Genomic DNA, 7500 nt, shown 5'->3' with positions numbered 1-7500 from the left:
TGCCTTTAGTTCTACACAATCGTTCCGATCTGAAAGACATGCTCACTTGTGATTAGGTCTGGTGGTTACCAGGGAACCTCTGACCTTCACCGTCATCAGTCATCATCACTGGCCTAGCCTTCCATTCCATTCCATTCCATTCCATTACACTTAGCAGACAGTTTTATCCAAAGCGACATACAGTTGCTATTTTTCAGGGTATTGGTTACAGTCCCTGGAGCAGTGTGAGGCTAGGTGCCCTGCTCAAGGGTATTTCAGGTATGGCTGGAGGAGTAGGGAGAGGTCAGGTGGGATTTGAACTTACACAACCTCCCAGATTGAAAGACTAACTCCCTAACCACTAGGCAACGGCTTCCCCCACATACACGCCTGTCCTGGAAGAAATAATGGCACTCTGGCTTCAACAGCGATCACGCAACCGTTACCACACCCTTTCTGGCCTTCACTCTCCCCTATGGCTCCTGCTGACATCAACTTTGCCCTCCACAGCCATCAGCTATCACTCAACTGTGCCCTACACCATCATTATGACACACCTTTCCGGCCTATGACACACACACACACATGCACACTCGCACGCACGCACAAACGCAAAAATGCAAAAACGCACGTGGGCGCGCACACACACACACACACACACACACACACACACACACACACACACACACACACACACACACACACCTCTGGTCTCTTGAACGGCCATCAGCCATCACACACCTTATGGCCTGCATTGCATCATCATACAACCCCCCCCCCCCCCCCCCCCCACACACACACACACACATACACACACACACACACCTCTGGTCTCTTGAACGGCCATCAGCCATCACACACCTTATGGCCTGCATTGCATCATCATACAACCCCCTCCCACACACACACACACACACACACACCCCTGACCTCTTCAACCACCATCAGACATCCAACACCTTATGGCCTCCTCCATAGCACCACTGCCATTAGTGTCCTCCATCTGCCCTTTGACACCTGACCTCTGCTCCCTGACCCATCCACCCACAGATTATGCTTCACCTGGGAAGCATACAGGAAGGGGAAAAAGGGGTCAGTTGTCCCGGCCCCTTGAGAGTGGGGGGCCCAGAATTAGGTCTTCATTGCTATGTATATGTTGGTTAGGGGGCCCTTTCAGATGACTTTGTCCTGGGCCCAGCCAAAGCTGTCAGCGGCCCCCTTCTATGGCTTTCTCTCAGCCATCACACACACACACACACACACACACACACACACACACACACACACACACACACACACACACACACACACACACACACACACACACACACACACACACAGTAAGAGTCCAGTCAAGAGGTCTAAGAATGGCACACAAATCACACACGCATCTGTGCACTTTTCTGTATGTGAAAAAAAATGCAAAGATAAAATACAAATGTATCAATCTGTGCACATCTCATTGTCATTCAGCTTCCCAGTGTTTGTGAATTTCAGTGCAAAGCATTTTCTTTTTTGAAAGAAAGAAAGAAAGAAAGAAAGAAAGAAAGAAAGAAAGAAAGAAAGAAAGAAAGAAAGAAAGAAAGAAAGAAAGAAAGAAAGAAAGAAAGAAAGAGAGAGGGACTGCCACTGCCCATGTCTGATCTAATAGAGATGAATAGAGCCTGAGATGAATAGAGCTTCTAGTCCCCCCATGTAGACAGGGGAGATCCCTCTACAGGAAATGGAAACGCCCCCTTTACTCTGCCCTGCTCTACAAGAAATGCCCCTGTTGGTGCCCAACGGGTTCCGCCTGCCCGATCCGTTCCCTTTGCACACTGCACATGCGCAGTTTGTATACAGAAGAGAAATTGCCTGATCTACTCAGGTGAATTTTTTACTTTGTCGTTTTAAGTGTTTATTTTGCAGGAGGAAGTTTGCGTTTTAAACTGTCTGTTTTATAATAATACAGAATCGTCACAGAAACGCTAAATAAGGTCAGCATCTGGTCAGCTAACCAACTAACTATTCAGAACACAATATCACGTCATTTACAGACATATTACACACACACACACACACGTAGAGTTCAATTTTTCAAGAGAATGTACCAGCGCCTCGGAGCTTGGTCTCCGGCACCCATTTGTGTGATAAATACACTCTAAAAAGAGCTGGGTTATTACTTTGACTAAACCCCTGGGTCAATTGCTTTTCTATAAAAAATGGGTTAAATATAACCCATATTGGGTTATTTTTCTGACCAATTACCTGGGTTATTGACCAAACCCACATCAGCACCCAGGCCCTGGGTCATTTCAACCCTGTAATCTAAGTTATCTTGTCAACGATATTTGAATTTTGAATTTTACCGGTCGCCATTGCCAAAACGGCTACCGGGCTACCAACGTCCAGAAGAGAGGACATCGGATGGCTTATGAAAGCATTGTTTCGGTAAGTGTGCGCCTTTTATGTATATAAACTTGCCATATATTGCTTTTCGCTGTGTAAATGTGCGTCAGCCGTGAGTTCCTGATTGTGGAAAGCAAGGCACATTTCAGAGAAAGCTACACATTTCGAGTAATAGGAGGAAACGGTATTAACTAGTCTTTTAAGGGGAGCAAATGAATAAGCACTAGGTCATAACTGCAGCGGTTTGCTGCCCTGTGGTGGATTTGGGAATATAGATGCTTGCTTTAATGAATTTTACAAATGTAGGCTACATTTCATTGGAAAGTTACATGTTCCTCCAGCCTTCGTCCATGTTCTGTCAACGGTGGTTAGTTAGCTACCGTAAGTCATAATGTTAGCCCTTCTGGCATTCATTTGGTTGTTATTTCGCTTAATATAGCTCATAACGGATGGTTGGCTGTCAGGTTGGGCGGATACTTTTTAGGTGTGTGTCCACTACACAGGCGATACCTAATGCAGGACCATTGACAGTAAATAGAATGGACGCCAAATCAACGCTATTTGCCATTCAACGCTTTGAAGCCAGATTTGGGAACATTCCAACTTACATTCCACCTTAGCAACGCCAAACGCAGGTGCTGATTGGACAACAACAAGACTTCTAACGGTCAATCAAACCATGTTCTGATGCTCATTGGTCAATTTAACTTTTAATATCTCTCTAAAATAAAACATCACCACAAAAAATCACCACCCTGGTAAGTTGGAGAGCAAGGGGACCTACTAGTTGAGCGAAAAATGATCCCCCTGGAGTGGCATTTAAGGGAGATACAGGGTTTTATGTCTCTCATAGGAATGAATGGGATTTGGCCATTTTTTGGTCTTTTTGGGTCCAACCTTGGCTCCAACTTGGCTTCAACAATGAAATAGAATTTTGGCCTCCATTCTATTTACTCTCAATGTGCAGGACGCTAAACTGACACAAATCTGACAAATTATATCTAGCCGCTACTTCACCTGCTCAACTCAACCTAGAATGCAATAACGACAGCATTTTCGTTCGGGGGGCAAGCTGGCATCTGAAGACTGTCTTCGGTTACCACAAGTGTCATGTTAATTCTACATCAGGGAAGTCGATGAACTTTCTTCTTTTTTTGTATCACCTAGAACTAGTTTTGTGGGTGCAAGTGCTTGTGTGACTTCGCCTGCGATATTCTGAGCTCACTGCGAGTCCGAACTCTGATAAAGGCAGAGGGAGAGCTCGCGCATAATACCGGCATGTTAGGTGTGGTAAGTCGCATCATGTGCTTGGTCAGCTTGCTTGCGCAAGAAAATGTTGTCGCGACAATGGTTTATTGTTTGTGTTAACTGACGTTTCTTATCTCGGCTCGTATGTGCTTTGCTTGTTTGGTTAGCGTCGTAGCTTGTGTACTACTACATAACTGTTTGATTACCGTATACGGATGAAGCTGGCTGCGTGGGGAACTGTTTACATTCACCTGTCGTTGTGTTCCAAAATCATAAGGCTTTAATGCGAAGGGTTATAGTTAGCCAATTTCTCTCTTTCACGAGCAGGGATTTGTTGCTTTGTTGACGCTACAGGGAAGTTTCCTGGTTTAAAGAAAGTTGTGGCTAGAGAGCTCTATAGGCAATAAGGCAACAGCTACTTCAACAAGCTATGCATGATAGCTGATATCAGCCGCAAATCGTGCGTGTGTTGTCCCAGAGACCGTTTAGTTCTAGTGTGACTGTGTGATATTGGAGCCGATTTGGATTGGAGCAAATTTTTGGTCCCCTAGGTAGGGGAAATTCTTTCTCTGCATTTATCCCATTTGGACTAGTGAATCACATTGAAGTACACACACTAGTCCGTAGCAGTGGGCTGCCTGCTGAGCGGCGCCCGGGGAGCAATGTGGGGGTTAGGTGCCTTGCTCAAGGGCACTTCAGCCGTGGTTCGGTCGGGCATTGAACCAGGAACCCTTGGGTTGCCAACCCAGTGCTCTAACCACTGAGCCACGACTGCCCCCACTCTCTGTACTCTGTAGTATGTGCAGTATTTCCGAAGACTGGTTGGTTTATATTTTTGTTAATGTAAATGAAATATGTAAAGTTGTTGTGTGCACTACAGTAGTGAGACAAAAGCCTTTCATATATTTAGGTTGCCTGTATGTTTTGAAGGTGTGTCTGCAAAGCTCTGTAACGTTTTGTCTGTTTTTTTGTTTTTTTTTAAATCTCTTATGCTCTGGATAAGATGGACGTCTTTCCTCTGACCTGTTACCAAGACAGCTGGATGTGTAAGAAGCTGGAACTAAGTCACTGAAGAAGTAAACCGATGAAAACCGATTTGGATTGTCTGAGAGATGTAAGTGACTGAGTTCAGGACAAATGTGTATGTCAACTGTATTGTAGGCCTATTACTTTAACAATAAAATCACAATAACTGCTTATTTTTTGGCTGTAGGACACAAGTAAAAGGAGAAGAATGCTGCTCAGCTGGGTTGGCGAAGCTCTTGGATATCATCAGCACATGTATGAAGTAAGTTTTTTAAATCAATGCACAACAGCAGGCGTTAATGCGCGTGCACGCACGCACACACACACACACACACAGACACACACAATGAGAGCTGGCCTGATATTGTTCTTTGATTCTGTGAATTTGTATGGAATGCCTACAGTACTGTCTGGTGTCACTTCAGACAATTTTGCAACGGTTTACTGTATGTTCTGTCTATTTGTCTGCCAAACTCTCAAACTTGTTGTCTTTCTTTTTGTCTTCCTCTTTGGGCACCGGTAGGCACAGAGTCATTCCGGTAGGCACAGAGTCGTTCCTCGATGGACGTGATGACCTGGCACCAAAACCGCTTAATGTGTATGAAGCTGTCTGCATCGAGGGAAGAACCCAGCACTGAAATGTTGAGTGTATGATCCAGTTATTGTAAACATGGGTGCCAGTTGTACTATATATTTCACAGTAAAATCCCAATTACTATTACAATACTCATAGTTATTCATTCTTTTTCTGCTGTAGGACACAAATGAAAGAAGAGTACTTCTGCTCTGCTGGGTCTGCGACACTACTTATCCGAGGAGTCCTCAAACATCAGGATGTAGGAAGTAAGATCTTTATATGTCATGCATAACAGCCCATGCGTGCACGCGCGCACACACACACACGCCACACATATGCTCATACACACACGTACAAAACATGCGCATGCACACCCCACTCTACACCACACACAAATAAACACACACAACCTTAAAGGAAAATCCCTACTAGTTTCAACATCCAATTATATTGTTCTCACTACCACTGGCTTGTCAGGACCCAACAACGCAGTTCAGGATAAATGTGTATGTCAACTGTATTGTAGGCCTATTACTTTAACCATGAAATCACAATAACTGCTTATTTTTTTGCTGTAGGACACAAGTAAAAGGAGAAGAATGCTGCTCAGCTGAGTCGGCGGTCACACTACTTATTCAAGAAGCTCTTGGATATCATCGGCATGTATGAAGTAAGTTTTTTTATATCAATGCACAACAGCAGGCGTTAATGCACACACACACACACAATGAGAGCTGGCCTGATATTGTTCTTTGATTCTGTGAATGTGTATGGAATGCCTACTGTCTGGTGTCACTTCAGACAATTTTGCAACGTTTTACTGTATGTTCTGTCTATTTGTCTGCCAAACTCTCAAACTTGTTGTCTTTCTTTTTGTCTTCCTCTTTGTGCACTGGTAGGCACAGTCATTCCGGTAGGCACGGAGTCGTTCCTCGATGGACGTGATGACCTGGCACCAAAACCACTTAATGTGTATGAAGCTGTGTCTGCATCGAGGGAAGAACCCAGCACTGAAATGTGAGTGTATGATCCAATAATTGTAAACATGGGTGCCAGTTGTACTATATATTTCACAGTAAAATCCCAATTACTATTACTCATAGTTATTCATTCTTTTTCTGCTGTAGGACACAAATGAAAGAGGACGTCTTCTCTGCTGGGTCTGCGACACTACTTATCCTAGGAATCCTCAAACATCAGGATGTAGGAAGTAAGATCTTTTTTATGTCATGCATAACAGCCCATGCGTGCACGCACACGCACACACACACACACACACACACACACACACATACAAAACATGCACGTGCACACTCCACTCTACACCAAACACAGATAAACACACACAACCTTAAAGGAAAATCCCTACTAGTTTCAACATCTAATTATATTGTTCTCACTACCACTGGCTTGTCAGGACCCAACAGCCTCTTTTTTCCAGCCCTGTCCGTCATCTCATTCTAATGAGTGCATGATCTGTTTACATATAAAACAGACATAGCGTGTAGCACCCAAAATGCACATGCAGTCAAGTCAGAAATAACATTTATATATATATATATATATATATAATTTCCCTAAACCATATTTTTGATGACTGAGATGGAAGAGCCATGTCTTAATCATTAACACTTTTCTTTTGTTTTGCTTTTTCAAGACTTATGGTGAGATGCCAAGAACCGCCATGAGGGATATGCAACCTGCAGCTTCACCATGCTTTTGGGAGATCATGTACTACGTGAACCTTGAGTATCTACAAGCCAGCTACTTTAAGTCCTTGAAAGGGTAGTGATGTCATTCAAGCCAGATCACGAGACAAGGTCCTGTACAAACTGTCAATCTAAGTGTTGCGACATCCCTGTCAGTTCTTTTGGACTGAATACATGCTGTGTTTGAAATGTATTATTCGGATAACCTCCCATCAGGGAATACCTTGTCTGTTAATGACGGATGGACATGCCATTGACATGCAGTGCACACTTTGATGTTTTTTATTGTAATGTTTTCTATGTTTTTCCGATGTTCTTTTTTATTTATGTTCTGTTATATGCTGGTTATGTAAGTACTGTATGGAATGTAGTGACTGTAGAGCCCAAGACAAATTTCAACCTGGGGACAAAAAGTTCACTCCACTCTGTTAGCGCAGTTATGGATGCACTGTAAATTTTGTAATTAACCAAAAGTACGGTGAGAAGCCTGTTTGTGCAGATGGACCTGCTGGCGGGCCTGTTTACTCATAGCTAAAAAGCAACATATTCTCTGTGCAAAGCACATGGGCTCTT

General features: G+C 43.7%; 2 long non-coding RNA genes across 3 annotated transcripts in view; both read left to right on the top strand.

The window, feature by feature from the left end:
- The first annotated feature begins 2159 nt into the window (after positions 1–2159).
- Positions 2160–5880, top strand: LOC134454951 (uncharacterized). Of its 2 annotated transcripts, XR_010035947.1 has the most exons (6): positions 2160–2409; positions 4619–4729; positions 4829–4903; positions 5165–5282; positions 5399–5484; positions 5797–5880. It is a non-coding gene; the product is annotated as an uncharacterized LOC134454951 (long non-coding RNA). The 2 variants fall into 2 exon arrangements; XR_010035946.1 differs by lacking the exon at positions 2160–2409 and having other exon boundaries at positions 4411–4729.
- Positions 5881–6118: 238 nt separating this feature from the next.
- LOC134454952 (uncharacterized) overlaps positions 6119–7500 on the top strand; it is a 2099-nt gene continuing 717 nt past the window's right edge. The window contains exons 1-3 of the long non-coding RNA XR_010035948.1: positions 6119–6235; positions 6346–6428; positions 6876–7500. The exon at positions 6876–7500 is cut by the window's right edge and continues 717 nt beyond it. This is a non-coding gene — a long non-coding RNA (uncharacterized LOC134454952). The remainder of the gene's footprint in view (positions 6236–6345; positions 6429–6875) is intronic.

The sequence above is a fragment of the Engraulis encrasicolus genome, chromosome 9, assembly GCF_034702125.1.
Source record: "Engraulis encrasicolus isolate BLACKSEA-1 chromosome 9, IST_EnEncr_1.0, whole genome shotgun sequence".
NCBI classification, from domain to species: domain Eukaryota; kingdom Metazoa; phylum Chordata; class Actinopteri; order Clupeiformes; family Engraulidae; genus Engraulis; species Engraulis encrasicolus.
This window is presented reverse-complemented; position numbering and strand designations above follow the sequence as displayed.